The sequence below is a fragment of the Trachurus japonicus genome, unplaced genomic scaffold (assembly GCF_045865225.1).
Source record: "Trachurus japonicus isolate A0001 unplaced genomic scaffold, Traja_1.0 AP030132.1".
Classification (NCBI taxonomy): Eukaryota; Metazoa; Chordata; class Actinopteri; order Carangiformes; family Carangidae; genus Trachurus; species Trachurus japonicus.
Genome location: NW_028220265.1, coordinates 76,461 through 96,953, shown reverse-complemented (window position 1 = coordinate 96,953; position 20,493 = coordinate 76,461). Strand labels below are relative to the sequence as shown.

General features: G+C 40.5%; 1 pseudogene across 1 annotated transcript; it reads right to left on the bottom strand.

The window, feature by feature from the left end:
- Positions 1–832: 832 nt before the first annotated feature.
- Positions 833–20,322, bottom strand: LOC146960688 (cleavage and polyadenylation specificity factor subunit 3-like; annotated as a pseudogene). Its single transcript, XR_015035393.1, has 13 exons — positions 20,164–20,322; positions 14,379–14,468; positions 14,098–14,248; positions 12,274–12,449; positions 11,429–11,587; positions 8,424–8,571; positions 7,255–7,407; positions 7,045–7,153; positions 5,404–5,502; positions 1,964–2,058; positions 1,331–1,418; positions 1,130–1,196; positions 833–929 (listed from the first exon to the last, which is right to left on the bottom strand). The product of XR_015035393.1 is annotated as a cleavage and polyadenylation specificity factor subunit 3-like (transcript).
- Positions 20,323–20,493: the final 171 nt, after the last annotated feature.

The following is a 20,493-nucleotide window of genomic DNA, read 5'->3' as shown; positions in this document are numbered from 1 at the left end:
AATAAAAAAAAATAGTTGTCTACATTAATGTTTTTCAATCTACATTTTGTAATAAAGGCAAGGCAAGGCAAGGCAAGGCAAGGCAAGGCAAGGCAAGGCAAGGCAAGGCAAGGCAATTTTATTTGTATAGCCCGTTTTTACAAACAGTTTGTCTCAAAGGGCTTTACATGGCATCGTAACAACATCCTCTGTCCTTAGACCCTCACATCGACTGAGAAAAAAAAACTCCATGGAAAACCCTTTTAACAGGGAAAAAATCGGAGAAACCTCAGGGTGAGCAACAGAGGAGGGATCCCTCACCCAGGACGGACAAATAAACAAATTACAAGTGTAATTTGATATGACCAAGACACCTAAAAACAAAAACACGGCCGTTTTCATCAATCTACAAGCAATGGCAACACACATAGCTACATTGGAGTGAATGAGTTTTCTGGCGCTTTTGCAAGACCCATATCCTGCCACTCGGGGAGCAAAACCCCTTACCACGGGAGTCAATGGTGGTGTCGTTACTCTCTTTTCCAGTGCTCTAGTCAAACCAGTGCTTGGTCGACTATTTGGGGGCAGCCCTATTAAATTCTGTGCAAAAAGATGTTGAAACAGTTTTTCAATAAAGTAGTGAATTTAAAAGTACATGGGTTCTGTTTTGTTTTTGTTTTTTTAATCGTGGTATCGAATTAGTATCGAGAATCGTGGAAATTCACAGGTATTGGTATCGACTACTGAAATTCTGGTATCGTGACAACCCTATACTGTAGGCGAATTTGCCAAAATATTGAACTATCCCTTTAATGTTCGTGTATAGAATAGATGTCAGGGACGCTGGACTCACTCTGGTCTCTGGGTCGATGCACGCCGTGACTCCGTCCACCGTCACACTCAGGCTTTTACTGTCTTTGAAATTCACGCAGTCGTCCCCGAACATGTCGCTGAAACAGAAAAAAAAAACATTTTACCAGGTGAAAACAGAAAATCTTTAATCTTTACCTTCATTTAAAAGTTTTATTCTCTTATATTTGGATCAATTAGGTTTAATTTTAACTTAAAAAGTGTCAGATTCTACAGTTTTGTCAGATATTTTAACCATTAAAACCATTTTCGAGGTGTAGCTACAGGTGTTCAGACTCACTGCAGCATCAGCTCCAGTCGCTCGACGAACAGCTCCATGTCGAAGGTTTCCTTCCTGCCCTCGTGGACTGAAACAAACAAACAAACAAACAAACAAACAAACAAACAAACAAACAAACAAACAAACAAACAAACAAGCGTCAGTAAAGTTTCTGTTCATCAGTGAAATTAAAATAAATTCCCTCGTGATGCGTTCATTGACATTTCTGGGCGGTGGGGTTGGACTGGACCTCCAGGATCACCGTGGTGACGGCGTCTGCGTACATGTCGTTGAGCGGGTTGGCGACCCACTGAGACGAGAACATTTTCATTATTAATAATTTTATTTCAGTTATTTATTGATTTATAAATTTTATTGCTGCATCAATTAGTTCATAGAGTTTTTTACTTCAATTGTCTGTTGTTTTTACATTCTTCTCTGTTTTATTTGTGTTGAGATTTTTGTAGTGTTTGAAAAAGTGTGATAAAAATAAAAAATTGTCATAATTATTGTATATATCTGTGTAATGAATGTATTAACTGGCTAATAATGTATCTGTAACCAGGTCTGAGTGAGATCTGTGTCTAAAAACATAAATAAAATTATAAAATATACAAAATAGTTTGAAATAAACATGTAGAACAAATACTGAGCATTAATAAAACCTGACTGCAGCTACATAATCATGTTATAAACTGTATATTTAATGTTTCTAAACTGGTTTAAATAAAAACAGACGTGTTCGTGTGCTCAGAGTTAATAAAGTTTTGATAAACAGGTGAGTTTTAGCCACTTCAGGCGACATGTGGTGGATGATGAGTGTAAAAAGTGTCGTGTTGCGTTCGAGTGTCCGACCTCCAGTACGACCATCCCGGCCTCGTGAACCAGCGTGATGCTCTTAAAGATCTTCACCGTGATTTTCTCCGTCCCCTCGACCTGCTCCACGTCGCCTGAAACACACACACACACACACACACACACACACACACACACACACACACACACACACACACACACACACACACACACACACACACACACACACACACACACACAGAGGAAACAGGAAGTTACAGCTTCTACTGCAGCATAGATATATATATACTGACTAGATGCCGCGTTCCTAGGCAACTCTATTGAGTGGAATGCGTCAACGCGGCGGCCATCTTGGTCAGGGGGAAGCCGTGTCTACTTACTGCATCAATCAACAGAGGCAGACGTCTATCAACCATTAAAATCGCCATAACTCACCAAATATTCAACCGATTTTCAAGCCGTTTGGTTTATTATAAATGTCAGACATATGTTTATGATACAACAACAACAAAAAATCTTTATAATTTTTTTTTTATGTATTAAACATACACTTTGTTGTGATATTTACCCCAAAATCGTATATTGCTATAATGTTTGGGATATTGACATTTGCCTTAGACATATGATAAGCTCGTGACAATCAGTTTAATAATGAAGCATGTAATCAACTTTTCTATAATTGGTGTAATTACTGTGTTTTGCTCTTACAGCCCAGAGAATGACATAGCCTACACATGACAGGGGAAGTAGCAGTTACACACAGGGACTGAGTGTACTGGTTGTTTGATAAACAATTGGGATATCTGGTCTTCGTACCTAGTGTAACTGTGATAGTCAGCTGACACAGGGGAAGGCTGACAAATGCAGGGGGTTGCGTGTCTTGTCCTTTTCTCTTTCTCTTGTCCCTTGTTTAATAGGAGCTATCAACAGCTGATCAGCACTAGGGATGGGTATTGATAAGAATTTAGCGATTCCGATTCCATTATCGATATTGCTTATCGATTCGATTCCTTATCGATTCTCTTATCGATTCTCATTGGGTGAGGGAATAAAAGAGAAATGGGTTTGTTTGCATTAATGCAGTGGTTCCCAACCTTTTTTGGCTCATGACCCCTTTTGACATCACAAATTTCTGGTGACCCTCATTCAAGATGAGCAAGCTCAGATATTTGTATATGCTGCATTTTATTTTATCTTGATTTATTCAAGAAAGTGAATATATTGAAATTTGTTTATTTGGATAAAACCCCTTGAGATGTATCATCTCGTTTTCGAGGGGGTCCAAACATATAGACAAACATAGATTCAACAGACAAACATGTTCTCAACAATATAGAAAAACAAACAGACAAATAAACAAACAAAACAAGCAAACCAAAAGACAAGAACAATAGTACAAACAAGGACAAACCACAGTTATTGTAACTACATTGGGACAAAACAAAACAACCATAGTAGGGCCACAAAGGTCAACACTGGGACTAAAAAGACAGTATATAATGATAAGTAACAGATCAACAAATCAGAAATGCGTCTTCAGTGAGAACAGGAACAGGTCACCATGAGATGAGAAGACAAAGCATGCTTGAAAATACCAAGAGAGGAACTGGATCTGATATTAGCAGGAAGGTTGTTCCAATCTGCAGGTGCTTTAAACATAAAAGCTCTTCTACCAAATGATTTAATGACATTGGGAACAGAAAAAAAGGGCTGCGATGAATGTCTGATATGATAACTTGTTGTATATGGTATAAGATACTGCTGTAGATAGGATGGGTAATTAAAATAAATACATTTGTATATCAGCTGTAACCAGTGCATGTGTCTTCTCATGTTCAATGTTGGCCAGTTGAGTCTAGTGTACATTGTGCAGTGATGAGTAAGAAAAGGACAATCCAAGGACAAATCTACAGAGTCTGTTATAGGCTATGTTGAGTGAGGCAAGGTCTGATTTATGGGCACTTTGATATATAACATCACAATAATCTATAATTATCAAGAATATAGTTGTTTAAGATTGTGAAAAATAATTAGTTTATTTATTTATTTATTTATTTTTAATCAATTACTAGACATTTAAGGCGATCCCATTTGAATTCCAGGCGACCCCACATGGGGTCCCAACCCCAAGGTTGAAAACACTGCATTAATGGCTTCTGACATTAAAAAAGTTGACAGGACCGACCTGCCTGGACAGGTTAACACTAGACCACTGTGGCTGTGGGGCAGCTGTGCTCACAGGAGGAATTTAACAATGTTTCCATTACATGGTTTTTATGCATCTGTATCTTCTCACTAGTTATTGTTTTCATAACGTTCGTTTTTATGCGGAGCGAGTGAGCGAGCGAAAGAGAGAGAGCGCGCGAGAGAAAAGACACAGGGCGCAGCTACCGTTTCACCTGGCTACGAGCAAAACCTGAAAGGAAGTGATTAGAATGAAGAGAGAAAAACAGAAAGAATATGTAGCCTGTTCAGGAGACGTTGACCTGTCCTCACGGCGTGAGGGAGGGAGGACCGGAGGGAGGCTCTGGCTCACAGGTTAGTGATGAAGAAACGTCACTGTCAGCTGCATCTGTCAGCAGCTCCGCTCCACGCAGACACGCCACTAACTTTATTTTGGGAGAACAAACGGTGACACGTGGATATAAACACTAAGCACCCTCATTTATAATGAAGATTGATTTTAACGGAACGTTACGTAACGTCATTAATCAATTAATGCGCGAGTTTCTGAACCAAACGGAATCGATAAGGGAATCGTTAAAGCAGACACGCACACGATTCCAAGAATTGATCCAAGTTGGAACCGGTTCCGAAGAGGAACCGGTTTTCGATTCCCATCCCTAATCAGCACCAAGCATGAGATTGGGGTCAGACACGAGGTCATGGCGTACGGACTCCAGCCAATGAGGATGCACATTACATCAATTACATCATATCTTGCATTTGTGTAATCAGTAACTATAAAACCGGACAGGGACAGTAGACAGCATCAGACTTCGTGAACTGATGCTGCTGCGGCATGTTGGTCAGGGAAACTTAGTCTGGTCCGGAGCTCTGTACACGATCTCTTTTCCCAGTTGATTCTTTTATAAATAAATATCTAAAATTTTGTAACTGAACGTCTCCTGCGTACTTCATCAAACGAACACGCGAGTTCAAGGACTGGAACTCTTCAACTTACATACTCAGACACACACCCACATGCATAAACACACTGAACTTAGTTCTACAAGGGTCTGACCGGTCTGACTGCTGGTCAGACGTATATTATGTCTATGGTCAGAACCCCGGACCAAGATGGCGGCCGTGTTGATGTACGCTGAGAAGCAGAACGCGGCATCTAGTCAGTATATATACTGTATATCTATGCTACTGCAGGAGGAGGAGGAGGAGGAGGAGGAGGAGGAAGGAGGAAGAGGAAGAGGAGGAAGAGGAGGAGGAGGAGTTAGAGGACGAAGGGGGCGGAGCCAACTCACCCGCGAGGCTGCGCAGCTGCGTGACGAGCAGAGAGATCGGTCCAGTGAACGGGATCGCCTGAGTCTGCTTCACCGTTCCCATGGCGAGGTCGGTGTAGTCTGAGGAGGAGGAGGAGGAGGAGGAGAGGAAGAGGAGGAGGAGGAAAATGTGGAAGAAGAGGAGAAGGAGGAGTCTGTTAGTCACTCCATCATTTATGTCTCTACTTTCTTCACGTCTTCATGTTCATGTCTTTCTCTTTCTTTACTTTTTTGTCACTTCTCTCTCTTCTTTGCTTCTGTAGCCTTTTGTCTTTCTTTCTATTTCTTCTCTCTTTCTGTCCATCTTTTTTCTTCCTACTATCTTTTTCTTGTTTTGCCTTTTTTGTTTGTTTGTTTCTCTTTTTTTCTTTGTTTCTTTCCTTTTGATTATTTCTTCCTTGATATTCCTTTCTTTCTACCTTCATTGTCTTTATTATTATTTTGATTATTTTTTTCTTCTTTTCATTGTCTTTCTTTCCTCCTCTTTCTCTCTTTTTTTTCATTTCCTTCCCTCTCTTTTTCTTTAGTATTTCTAAGTATTTCTTCTTTCTTTTTTCTTCCTACTATCTTTTTCTTTCTTTGCCCCTTTTTGTTTCTTTTCTTTCTCTCTATTTTCTTTCCTTTTGATTATTTCTTTCTTGATCTTCCTTTTTTCCTGTTTCTTTTCTTTCTCTCTTTCTTTATCTTCCCTCTTTCTTTTTTCTTCGTTTCTTTCCTTCTGATTATTATTTTCTTGGTCTTCCTTTCTTGCATTTTCTTTCAGTCTTTCATTAGTTGGGTTTCCATCCACCTTTTCTTATGCGCATTTTGTGAAAATGCGAATAAATACTTGAATGGAAACGCAAGAAATTCGAATAAAGGCAGTAAATGCGCATAAAAGTTTATACGCTTGGAGGGGGTGGATTTGTCAGCGTATCGAATAAAGGAAATGCGAGTTTTTGTGATGGAAACAGATTATGCGAATTGAGCATAACCAAAACAGCGGAAAAGCGAGCGGACTGTCACAGTTCCTACTGTCTTTCTGTGTAAATATCTCATGTTACAACATGAAAACCTGCAGCTTATATTAAAGTGCGGCCTATATAATATGTACAGTATTTTCTTTTAAAATGTAGCTGGTGCGGATTATACAGGTGCGTCTATAGTCCGGAAAGTACGTAAATTGTCCATGATGTTGAGTGTCATCTGAGTGTCAACTGTTGGATACATTCACGCTCTCTTATGACGTAATCTCACGGTGCACTCCTCCTAATCGCAAAACACTAATGAATGGAAACGGGCATAAATTCGCTTTGCTTTTTGCGCATTTTCACAAAATCCGCTTTTAAATTCGATACGACTTGGATGGAAACCCAGCTATTGTCTTTCTTTCCACCTCTTTCTCTCTTTTTCTTTCTTTCCTTCACTCTTTCTTTATTTCTTTCTTTCTTTCTTTCTATCAACCAACCAACCAACCAATCAGTCCAGATGTTGAGGTTTACTTTCTGTGACAGAAGCAGCTTGAAACATTTGTTGACGGATCAAAAACATTAAACATTCATCAATTATAATAAGTGTTTGACAATACACACACACACACACACACACACACACACACACACACACACACACACGCAGACTGACTGGAGAGGTCGGACGGCGTCAGGATGTGGTAACTGAAGTTTCTCTTCACCAGGATCCCGGAGACTCTCTGACCCTGAGAGCACTTCTCATCCGCCAGCACGCCCATCACCTGCAGCACAGCACAGCGGAGCAAAGCATGCTGGGAGTTAACAACACGGCCCACACCAATACAACAACACAACAACAACACACACACACACACACACACACCTTGGCCAGTTTCTCTCCTCTGAAGTTCAGCGTCACGGCTTCAGTGTTTCGCGGGTTGTGGACTTCGATGTGAACCTCGTCGTTGTCTTCGTACTCTCGGATCAGAGCCGCCTTCAGCCGGGCCATCTCGTTCTGCTCGCCGTGCACCAGGATCTGCACATGCACACACACACACACACACACAGACACACACATACGGACACACACAAACTGCATTAAGGTGGGACACTGCAGGTGAATAGGGAAAAAAAATAAACCAACAGATTTCACCATGAAACTTCCCAAGTTTATCACTTACATTAAGACAAATATTTTTTGTATTACAAGTTTTGTCAAGTTTTATGTTTAAATATGTAAATGAGGCAATATCTGATGAAATATGCGCTAATTTGCATACATTTCCAGAACCGAAATCTGAACAATGGATAAAGAACCTTTCAAAATTCTTGTTTTATTTTGTTGACATATTAGAGTCAGAAGTTTTTACAGAGGAGGATTTTGGATATCTCTCTTTATCACTCTGTAAATGAGAAAATACTGTCACCAGCCCTAAAAATTCAAATATCGCCATGTTTTTAGGAGTAAAATGTTGTATAAATCAGGCTGTGGATGATATATTAACAATCCCCTCTGTAAAAACCTTCAGAATATAGACAGGAATAAAACTGGAAGGTTAGGTGTCTGTAGGTGCTGCTGAAGTGGAGATTTCGGGTCCAGAGTCTGAGGAAAAACTCATTTTGAGAAAACGGCCTTTAAAGACTTGTACTGTAAAATTCCATAGATCATTAATGTGAATCGCACTTTTACGATTGACTGCGGATACGGAGGAAATGACAATTTTTGGATCCACATAATTGTTCAGGAGAGAGAGAGCTTTACAGTGATACCTGACATAACTTTTGGTGAATTTAGGAGAAATCTACTGATGAAAGAGACAAAATGAAGTAAAATAAAAAACCTTAATGTGGATTTTCTACCATTTCTTTCCACTTTTCTGAGAGAAAAATATCCCAAAATCTCAAAATTGATCAGTGCATGAAAAAACTGTGTTTTTTGCCTGTTAGTGTGTCGCAATAAACCCAAAGGATCCAGGAACATCGCTTTGTGGATTTAATTAAATAGTGTGGATTTAAATAGTGTGTGTGTCTGTGTGTGTGTGTTGTTTTTACCACGTGCGGCGGTTTGAGCGCCCGGATGAACTCGCTGGTCTGCTGGTAGGCTGGTAGGAGCGGAGAAGGAGATGTAGTCGACCGACATCTTGAGAGGAAGCTTCTGTCCCGACATGGTGGCGATCTCATCAGGCTCCGTCATGATGTGCTGCAACACACATACACACACATATTACACACATACACTAATGTATGTAATGACACTAATGTATATTGTTCAGGGAGGATTTGAAGGAAGTGCTGAGGACAGTAGAAGTAGAGTTGTTTCAGCTAAAAAAATGGTTTGATATTAATAAGTTATCATTAAATGAAAAGAAACAAAATGTATGGTGTTTAGCGGTGCTAGGACCAATTGTGAAGTAAAATTAAAATTAAATCAAGTGGAAATCGATAGAGTATATGAAACTAAGTTTTTGGGAGTAATTATTGATCATAAACTGTGTTGGAAGCCTCATATAGAATATATCAAGGGAAAAATATCCAAATCCATTGCCATTCTTTATAAAACAAGGGACATGTTGAATAAGAAATGTCTGCATATTTTATATTATTTTCTTATATTTCCATATTTGACATACTGCGTTGAAGTTTGGGGAAATGTTTATAAAACAAACATAGACCCTATAATCAAGCTTCAAAAAAGAGTTATTAGAATAATAAACAAAGAGTGCTATTGTGAACCTACCAACCCACTATTTTTAAGATCTAATGCATTAAAATTTTCAGATATTGTGTTCCTAAAGACAATGGAAATCATTTTTCGAGTAAAGAACAACAGCCTTCCAGCTTGTATCCTTCAGTTATTTAAATTAAGAAAAGGAAACTATAATTTAAGAGGATTATTGATTTTTGAAATGTGTAAAGTGAGAACTAATATAAAATACAAATGCGTTTCAGTCTTAGGAGTTAAAATGTGGAATAAGCTCAGTGATGAGTTGAAGACATGTAGTTCTTTGTTGAGTTTAAAGAAAGCCTTGAAATGTGAAATAATGAAAAATTATAAAATACAGTAATGATTATTTTCATCTTATTATTGTGGACTGCTGACATTCTAGGTAATTTAATTTCATAGAGTGTAAAGGATAGGCAAATATAAGCCTTGGGCTTCAGCCTATTCCCTTTTCGGTCACTGTATGATATTTTCTTTTTTTTGTGTGTGTGTGTGTGGTTGCAATTGTGTATAATATGTTTTGGCTAAACTGTTTCACACAAAATGGTCGATTTTGATGTTGGTGTTGTATGACCGAAATAAACAAATTTCAATTCAATTCAATTCAACATACACACACACACACACAGTACATTAAATAACCTGTGTGAAAAGTTTAATCATTTAAAATAATATAAATATATTATTAAAAGTTAAATCCCAGCAGCACTTGAACGCAACACGACACACTCTTCTGATCGGTCCTATGTCGTTAACACAGGCGTATGTCACAGATTCAGATTCTTGTTACGTAGCCACATTAAACTCAACATTATCAATAAAACTGACCGGACTGATCCAATACTGGGAATATCTATCGATGCCGATCAATAATATAATTTAAATAAGAGTCTTATTTTATTCAGATACACACACTGTAAAAGATCTTGTTTCAGCAATTACACTGTTCTCAGTCAGAGTTATTTGTGTTGTTGTTCTTGCCATCGCAGTTATTATCACCAAACTGTAAGATACCGATTAAAGGAGAAGTTATGAATAAAGAAAGATGCATTTGGGGCAGACAAACTAATTTTACAGCTGTTATTGTCTATTTTTATTTATTGCTGTGATTGTTTGTTTTATTTCACTCTCTCACTCTCTGTTGTTCTTAACTTGTCTCCAAAAGTGAACACAGACCTGACACAGGGTATCTGCAGGTTTCAGCAAGTCAAATTTAAGACTTTTTAAGACCTTTTTAATGCCACCTTGAATGAAATTTAAGACCAAAAAAAAAAAAAAAATCCTATAAATATAGGCTAAGCAATGGTTGGGGATCCCACTGTACTACAACCTCAATGACAATCAGTCAAGTTTACTTATTGTCTGTTATTAATAAACAAACTGATAATCAATACAAAACTAGAAAAAGCACCAAGGAAGAAAGGAAGGAGTCTGCACGCGACTGACACTGAAATCACTCACACAACTTTTACTCAAGGACAATGGAAAAATTAGCAGAGTATTGAAATGAGTACCAGACCAACAATGACCAAACCACTGTAGGAGGGCATACAGGTGCATCTCAATGAATTAGAATAAATGTAGACAAAATGTATAGAAAAAAGTTTAAAAAAAGCATTTTTAATATGGAAATGTTTGCTTTCTGATAAGTTGTCCATGCAGCGGTGCGCCGCGGACATTCACGAAAAAACAAACAAACAACGAAACCGAATGCGCGCCGCCAAGTCCGCTCGGACCGCGGCCACTCGGACCAACAGGTCCGCTCGGTCCAACGTCAACGACGGCAGGAGACCCAACGCGATTTGGCGTATCACTGCCTCCAGAAAGACTGTCACGTTACCGGGCTCATACCAGAGCCAGTCTATTGACAATATTAGAAGTTCTCTGCTCATACGCGCAGGCAGGCCAGGGTTGCCAGATAGAATGAAAAATATCCCCCACAATATTACTTTTTTTTCCTTCACTAATTAGCGGGAGAAATTACCGAGAGCAGCATTAGTAAACCACAACAAAAACACGTGTAGCCTTTTTCCCCCCCTCATTTTTCCCATTGACGGAAATCCGTCGTGGCGACGGAGAACTTTAATCCATGAATTTAAGACCCTTGACTACTGTATTTAAGACCATCTTAGAAATTTCTGATAAATTTAATACTTTTTAAGGCCTTATTTTTAGATACATGAATTTAAGACTTTTTAAGACTTTTTAAGGATCCGCGGATACCCTGTGACATTTCTAAAAACCAGTGGAGGAAACGTTTCACTTCCGGTGATAATAATTTTTTTTAAAAACTGCAGAAGGGACCCGAGGTGTCGCAGGTTCGATTCCTTCCCACCTTGGCGAGCGTCCCCTCCACGCAGTAGCCGGCGATGATGACGCCGTTCCTCTTGTCCGTGCACCAGCTCTCAAACAGCTCCCGGGACAAACCGCTCTGCATCATGCCGGGCGACGCCATCACCACGCTGGGCCCGATGTCGTCGAAGTGGTCCATGCTCTGACACACACACACACACACACACACACACACACACACACACACACACACACACACACACACACACACACACACACGTCAGAAAACAAACGACAACGACAATGGAAACAGGCAATAGCATACATAGGGTTGCAAAATATCGGGTATCGGGTAATATCGGAAACTTTCTATGGGAATAAACGGGAATAAATCCGAAATTTACAAAATTGAAGGTTGGCCCTTAATAAGCAATTAGTAATATTTTACTCAATATTCATGTTTTTGTTGTTCAGTAAAATAGCTGATTGTTCATACAAGAATTAAAACTTGATAAAGTTCTACTCACAAATAAATCTGTGGAAATGTCATGTTTTTTAATTGTATTGTTATTTTGCATGGATGTCTGCTTATGACAAAACAAAATATTTACATTTATGTTTGGATATGATACAGTTTGTTTAAATTACCCCAAATTTCCAGTTAATCCCCATAAATTCCCATAATTTCCCATAATTCCCATGGATATTTTCCAATTTGGAATAAAAAACTGGAAATTTTCCGCCCCTTTGCAACCCTAAGCATACACAATGTATACACTGACAATACACTGACCAAAACAGACAAAACAGAAAACAAAGGACAGAACAAACCTGACGACACAATAAAACAGGACAGAAAAGTAAAAACAAAAACAAAACAAAACAAACCTTCAGGTTGCTGATGTGCTTGAAGACGAAGGGGTTGTTGATGTTGATGGCCTTGCGGATCTTGTCGTTCATGGCGTTGATGTAGGTCTGGTACACGGCCATGCACTTCCTGGCCAGAGACGAAGCGTAGAAGATCGGGATGTCGTGGAGCTCCGGGTGGTTCTGCCAGTACTCGTCTGGTCCACACACACACACACACACAAATAAAGTTAACGAACCTACTGCTATGACTATAGGGATTATGGCAATGGAGCAATTTGCCAAAATGTTGAACTATCCCTTTAAGGTAAAAATCTTGCATAGTTCCTCTTTAAAGGTATAGTATGTAGGAATTCCCCCCATCTAGCGGTGCGGTTGCATATCTGAACGTATTCTTTATGTTGCATTCAGGTGAAATCGGGCAGACGTCAGACAGACAACAGACGCTGCATGTATCAGGATAAACAAGCGTCTATGTAAACAAGTGGTCCGCCAGCACGAGGCAAAACAATACAGGCGTAGCAATATGTTGTCATGGTGATGTCGTATTGTTTACCCGACCCACGTTTTACCGGCTTTCTCTCGTCGAGTAAAATGACATCCGGTTGGTTTGCCGACGGCCGTCTGCCTGACTGCACCTGAATGCAACACCAGTGCCTCCGTCCTTCCTCACACTACACAGTGGCAGGGCCGTTGTATAGGGTAGAAAGGTGATGATAATTCTAGGGGCCCAACGCCCAGTGGGGCCCCATAAAAAACCCCAGTAGAATAATCTTTGTATGACTGATTTATTCTGTGTAAGACCCTGACTAATACTCATAGTACACTGTAAAAACTCAACATCTTTCCAAGAATATTTGTCTTATTTCTTGTCCAAATGTCTCATTTCTAGTCAAAGCTAATCTCTTTCCACTTAAAATAAGACTCATAACCTAAAAATTAACTTGTTTTTAGATACTTTTTACTTGTTTCAAACTAATTTTCACTTGAAATAAGTAGAAAAATCTGCCAGTGAAAGTAAGTTTTTTGTGCTTGTAATAAGGAAGAAAAACTTGTTCCACTATCATATTTTTTCTACTTATTCCAAGTGAAAATATGCTTGAAAGAAGTAAAAAGTGTCTAAAAACAAGCTACTTTTAATATGATGAGTCTTATTTTAAGTATAATGATATTTGTTTTGACTAGAAATTACATTTTGACTAGAAATAAGACAAATATTCTTGGTAAGATACTTGGGTTTTTACAGTGTAATGTTGCATTAGCATCAAAACAAGGTAGGCTACTAGGCTGAATAAAAAATGATAATACATACGTAGTCTAAGAAAAAAAACTGGAAAAGTTAGGGGGAGGGGCCCACTTTAGTATTCTTTAAGGGGGCCCAGAATTCCTAACAACAGCCCTGCACAGTGGTGACAGTTTTAACAGGCCGAGCCGACAGCTCTGCTGAGTTTCCGTGGTTACCTACGGTCACGATGCAACATGGCCGCCTCGGTTCGGTGCGTCGCCCACTCATGTATTTGTAACGACTTGTAACAACTCATTCTAAGGTACCAGAAAGCTTTCATTTGTATGCGGGTGTGATTCGACTTCAGTGAAATACGTATTTATGAAAGCAATATTAGATTTTTGCTACTAAAAAGCCAAATAAGTTACACACTGGGGCTTTAACGAGTGTGTATGGTGAATGAAAATGTTTCGGTGTGATCCATAGACAGAAACACGTCCCTTAGTTTAATCTTGTAAATAAAACTTGAAGCCTGAATTTATTTTTCCCTCAGCTGAAGGGAAAGCGCCACTCTTAGGTCGCCGTGCGTCGTCATGGCGTCGTTGTTGCCGTGGTCTCACCGAGGATGAGCAGCAGCTCCTGCGCTCGGCCCAGAGCGAACACGGGGATCAGACATCGACCTTCTCTGTTGACGATGTCGTGGACCGTGTTGCAGAACCGAGCCTCTCGCTCCTCCCGCTTCTCGTGGATGTGAGTCCCGTAGGTCGACTCCTGACACACACACACACACACAACAAACACACACACACACACACACACAACAAACACACACAGGTTCAATGTTAAGTGTCTGTGCTCTGTGTTTAAATAAAGTTTGAACGGTTTGAATGCTTCCACTCACGGTGATGAGGATGTCTGGTTTGACGCTGGGGATCTCCGCCGCCATCAAGTGTCTGTCCTCCTGACGGGAGAAGTCTCCTGTGTACAACAACTACACACACACACACACACACACACACACACACACACACACACACACACACACATATACAGGGATGCAAACGGGTCAGGACCAAAAAAGAGAGGTATTGTCTGGCGGGGGGGGGGGGGGGGCTCACCATTAACAATATCACAGAAAAGTCAATTTCCAGTAGTTCAACCCCAACCAAGTATTGAGTGCATATAGATGGACAGTTTTCAGAAGGCCAACATTTCTATATTAAAAATGCTTTAAAAAAATAAAAACCATTGCAATATTTCAATTTTGGAGATACTGATTTTTAGGTCTTCACTGAATGTTAGTCATAATTATTACTATTAAAATAAACTGAATAAATAAAGACATGGGATTTAACATCCCATTCGGTGTGTAATGGACATATAGGCCTATATAATGTGTTAGTTTCACTTTAATTGAACACATTCTACATGGCGGAGGCGACGTCTTTCCACTCAGGGCTTCCTGCACCTCTGAAACGGGGCAGAGCTCCATGGAAACACCTGCCTGACACAGCAACGTAGGGAACCGTGCATGTCCGTGGAGCTGTGCGCCGCGGACGTGCACGGGGGGAAAAAACGGCGTCACCGCTTTGGGTAACGTGGGTGCATGTCGCGCGTCTACATTGGAGGTCGGCTGTTATCAGTATAATCAGAGACCATGAATGAGTTCGCCTCACGTGATTGTCACTGTCAGCCTGTTAGAAAAACATTTTACTGACCCCAGCTGAGACGCTGAGACCCCCCCCCCCTCAAAACAAAAACTCTTCGGATCTGAACGATTCACACAAGTCACCTAATTGGTCATGAAAAAAGCGAGTTTCGCTTTTCGGCGCGCTGTTTGCATCCCTGTGTGATGTTCAGGGACAGTCAGGACAGTCTGAGGACTGACAGCTCTGAGGTTGAAGTTTATATTAATGCACCATGACACTGTGGCAGGTCTCTGTACTAGGGATGTGAATCTTTGGGTGGCTCACGATTCGATTCCGACTTTTAGGGTCACGATTCGATTCAAAATCGATTTTCGATTCAACCGATTCTTGATTTTATTTTTGCGATTTTTAGTTTGCTTTATTAACACCAGACCATGTGAAAACGTTGAATGATGATGATGTCTACAGACTATTATATCAGAAGCCATATTTCCCCCCAAAAAATGCACATCACATGTTTCAGATTTATTCAGCAGCAATATATTCGAACCATTTTAAAGTTAACTGCTACATGAAGCTGATTTTATAGGCTACTCTCTTTTCAAAAGCCTGGACTGAAGGATGTGAATATTTGGGTGTCTCTTCGATTCAAAATCAGTTCTCATGCACATGCACATGGACATGTAGCCTATCTGTAACAAAGGCTGCTAAAAAAAAAAAAAAAAAAAGAGACGGCACTCTGCTCTCAGGCCAGCTCACCTGCAGCCTGTCTGCAGCGCCACAGAGGAGCTGTCAGAGCTGCTGCTGCTGCTGCTGGTCCTCTCTCTTCAGCCTGCTGTTTGGCTGCACTTTGTATGAGTTTAAAAAAGTGAAGATCTAACGTCACCTGAGCACCGATCAGCTGATCCAGAGCGCAGTGGATGTGGCTGCTCACACCGTGTCCTAACTGGATGCGACGCGAACGAGCGTCCGACAATCGCGTCACATCTGACGCTCTCTGTCCACACTGAATCCGTGCGTCTGTTGTCATGGAAGCACATCAGCTGTGCGCTCGCCCGCTCGACAGACTGGAGACGTAACTACCCGGTTAAAAGATGGGTGAATTGTGCCTTTTAAACAGAAAACAAGTTTCTTGAAATATAGAGCCAACAGCAAGTTGTCTCTATAGTGTAGGAACACGAGTTGTAAAAAACATAATGCAGGGTTTTCTGTAACATTATAAGACGGCGCACCGCCCCCCGCCCAAGATGAATGAAGAGGCTATTAAAAAAAAAAAAAAGTCCGCTAGTCTCCTTGAAGCGGCTGTTATGTGTCTCTCTCTGGCGGTGTCAGCTGATGTGCACATCTGCAGCAACCCAAACAAATGCACATGTTACTGTTGACTGGCTCTATTCCAGCCACATGATTGGTTCGACGCGGTGGAAATCTCATTATCATTGGTTATTTGTATTGTCTGCCAAAACATGGATGAATGAAACCTATCGACCACGTCTCATATTTCTATTGAGGAAAAGTTATTTCACAATTTATAGACACAACACCGACAAGCACTGAGAGCCGCATGTTGCAGTGACGTTATATAGGCTATAAAAAAAAAATCCGCAAATAATAAGCCGACGAAAAGGTGCAACTTGCCACTTAACTTCTTGTCGATGTATTATTTGCGGGGGCTTTCGGGGGATCTGCTGACGGTGGAGGATCTGGGACTGATTGACTGTGGACCACCACCAGTCTGATCAGGTCCATCACAGCACAGCAGCTGCAGCACTGCCCCGCTGTCACATTACTCTCGCGTATCAGCTCAATCTGTTTACATTAAACCGACATCAGGAGAATAATGAGAATTATGATTAAAAATATATTTGTTTCGAATTTTGGCCCCTGGATCATGATTTTTCGCATTCTTGGTTAAAAAAAAAAAATCCTCTAAAAAAAAAGACAGTTGGGATGCATAATGTGTCTCATAACAGTATACTGTGCGTCACGCTAGGGGTCGGTGGTGTTTTATTCTAGGGGTCGGTGGCGGCTGTGAGACAGCAGCGGCTCCACGGTGAGGGGGGGGGGGGGGGGCAGCTTCTGCTCACCTGACTCTGTGCAGCTTCTTCATTAAATCCAAACAGTCCGACACAGCGACGCACTGCTCCTTTGACTCTAAAGTCTCTGTAGCTCATCAGCCCGGAACTCGCCGACATGGATCAGAAGCGACGGCGGCGTTTGGCCTCAGTGTCTCGGACTTCCAGAGCAGCTACAGAGCAGCGTTGTGACCTCAACCATGGTCGATGAGAGCAGAAATGTTGTTGTAGGCCTGTGCATATTCTCATTTGTCCAGGTCATAGTATTTCAAAGGAGGTTAAATCGAAAGCAACTGGACTTATACTGAGTCTCCAGACCAGTTAGTTGGACCAGTCCCAGCCTGGTCAGATGCTACATCATAGGTGTCAAAGTCAAGGCCCGCGGGCCGGGACCGGCCCGCGGGCAGAACTGGCCCGGTGATAAGCCACATATAACCTGTAGTTACGTATCCACGCACAGCTGGGAGCTCAAAGCAACAGAGGAGGGGAACAGAGAGAGAGGAGAGGGACAGCGCAGCTACAGGTGTGTGTGTGTGTGTGCGTGTGTGCGTGCGTGTGTGTGTGCGTGCGTGCGTGCGTGTGTGTGTGTGAGAGAGAGAGAGCGAGAGAGAGAGAGGGAGATGTATTTTTCCTATAGCTACAATTTAATATCAGCCCAATACCTACAATTGTCTGTGTCATTTGCCACATGTGGTTTTGACCTAGAACTGACAGCCTTTTTAAGGATTTGCCTCTGACAAAAATATTAAGCCGCTACTGGCTGCTAATTGGTGGAAACTCATAATTACATCATGGAAATAGTATAAATAGGCTATAGGCCTATGTATATCCTATATTGCCATTCAGTTAAAAAAAATATTACAATATTACTTTTGGTTCATATTGCCCAGCCCTAAATTTCAGAATGTTCATATTTTTTTGTAAAAAGGATAGCTCATAAACTGTACACATCTTAATAATGTACTTTGCACAAAGTACAAAGGGAAAAATGTGGAGTTCTTGTTATTTACAGGTTAATATGCAAATGCAATCATTTTACTGTTCCGGCCCTCTTGAGATCAAATAAGGCCGAATGCGGCCCCTGAACTATAATGACTTTGACACCCCTGTGCTACATGAACTGATGAAGCCTCTTGGATGAGAGGTGAAACGTCTTCCTAGACAAATAACTAAGTCCAGTTGAACCTGCTTTGAAAAAAAAAAAAAGTTGTTGGCGGGCTCGTGAATTTGTTTTGACACGAGTCAAAAAGAGCGTCAAACCGCGTATCTCGCGTTTGGTCGCGCGTCACAACTCGAGCGAAAAAAAAGCGTTCCTCGTTGAAATACGATGAAACAGACGAAGACGCGAAGGTCCCGTCGCACAAAACAAATCGGGTGTATTGCGTCGCAAAAAAAAAAAGTCGCGTCTACCGCGTCGCGCGCCTAATCGCGTCTCGCGCCTAATCGCGTCTTTGCGTCACGGCCTTTTACACCGCGGACGTAACGAATAAACGGTGACGGTGTGAACGAACAACATAGAACAGGACCAGACGTGGCGTTGTTTCCTCTTTTCACCGACAGCTCCACTCTCCCTTACTTACACTAACTACTGTTATTGTTGAGGCCAGAGAATTGTGGGATTTGTAGTTTTTGACCAATCGCAGGTTGTGCTCTTTCTTTTTGTGATTTTCCTGGTTCACACATGTATTTTTTTTTAGGGGCAAATGCGAGTGAAATGCTCGTCCATGGTGGGCATAAGAAAATTTAAGACCTGTCTAAAATTATTTAAGACTTGAACACAATAATTCAACAAATTTAAGACATTTTAAGGCCTAAAATTTAGATTTTCAAATTTTAGACTTTTTAAGACCCCGTGGATACCCTGTTATTTCATATAAAAGTTTAAGTGCATGCATATTTTATGATGCTGTGTATTTCAGGTGTAGGTTAATATACACACACCTCAGGAGGCCTGTTGACTGGTTAAAACAAGGTAATCAGTAGATGGGAATTAACTTCAGATTTAGTCACGGATCACCTTCAAACTCTCCTTGTCATGATATTTGAATTAATTATACATCAACACCAGCATATATAGGATTAACACAACATACAAATGAATAAAATGATCTAAAAGTATACATTTGTTGATTATTAATTGGATTATTCAACAAAATGTTAAAATTATAAAACCATCCTTCAACTTAAAGCCCGAGGCGACGTCTTTAAACAGTTTATTTTGCTCATCAAATGAAGAGAAATTGACTCTGGAGCCTGAAGTCTGTGATTATTGATTAGGATTTTCAATCAATCACTTTTTAATCAAAACACAGCTGCGTTTTAATCTTCACTGTTTCTGCTCCAACTAAGATAAATAAATCATAATAACATCTGTTCTTTGTCGCAGCAGAGAGAGTGAATCACTGCGATTCATATGTTTATAATTTACATAATGTGATATTATGTGATAATGAAGTTTAGGTGAAGAGGTGCATTCTGGGAAATATTTTTTGTGAGTTGATGAAATTACTTATCAATATGCGCTTCCATTTAGACATGATGACGATAAAGTGCAGGACAACACGGTGTTAAAAACAGTTTCTTTTTTTAAAAGGATTTGTATTTCCATGCTTTTATTTTGAAGGGATGCTGCATGTTTTAGAAGCCTTACTTCTGATTTCCTGTTTGTCAGACTCAGTTTATTGATCTGGTCACATCGATTATTGATTGAAATGTTTAATTTTTCTAATTTATTTACTTTACTGTACATACTTTCTTTTCTTTGTCTTGTTTATTTGATGTTTGTTTATTTTATTTCATGCTCTTATATCTTATGTTTTGTATTTATTTATATTTACAAGTTTACTATTTGCCTTATTGGTTTGTACATCGATTTATTTGCAAAATAAAGTAAAAAAGCAAAAAACAAAACACCAACAGAGGGTTGAACAGCTGAGTCATGTGAGTGGCGGTGAGCGTCCGTTACCTTGACGCCGGCGATCTCGATCATGAACATGGCGGCGCCCAGCACGTGTCCGGCGTGGTAACACCAGAATTTGATGCCGGCCACTTCCTTCACCTCGTGGAAGTTGATGGTCTCGATCTTCTCCATGCTGTCCTCCAGGTCCGTCTCCGTGTAGAGCATGTCGTCTGCCGAGATGTTACTGTCACACACACACACACACACACACACACACACACACACACACACACACACACACACACACACAGCATCAACACACAGCTCCGTCACAGCTCCACCTGAGCGACAGGCAGCATCACTCCCTCTCTCTTTGTCAGCTGTAAAGTGACTGAG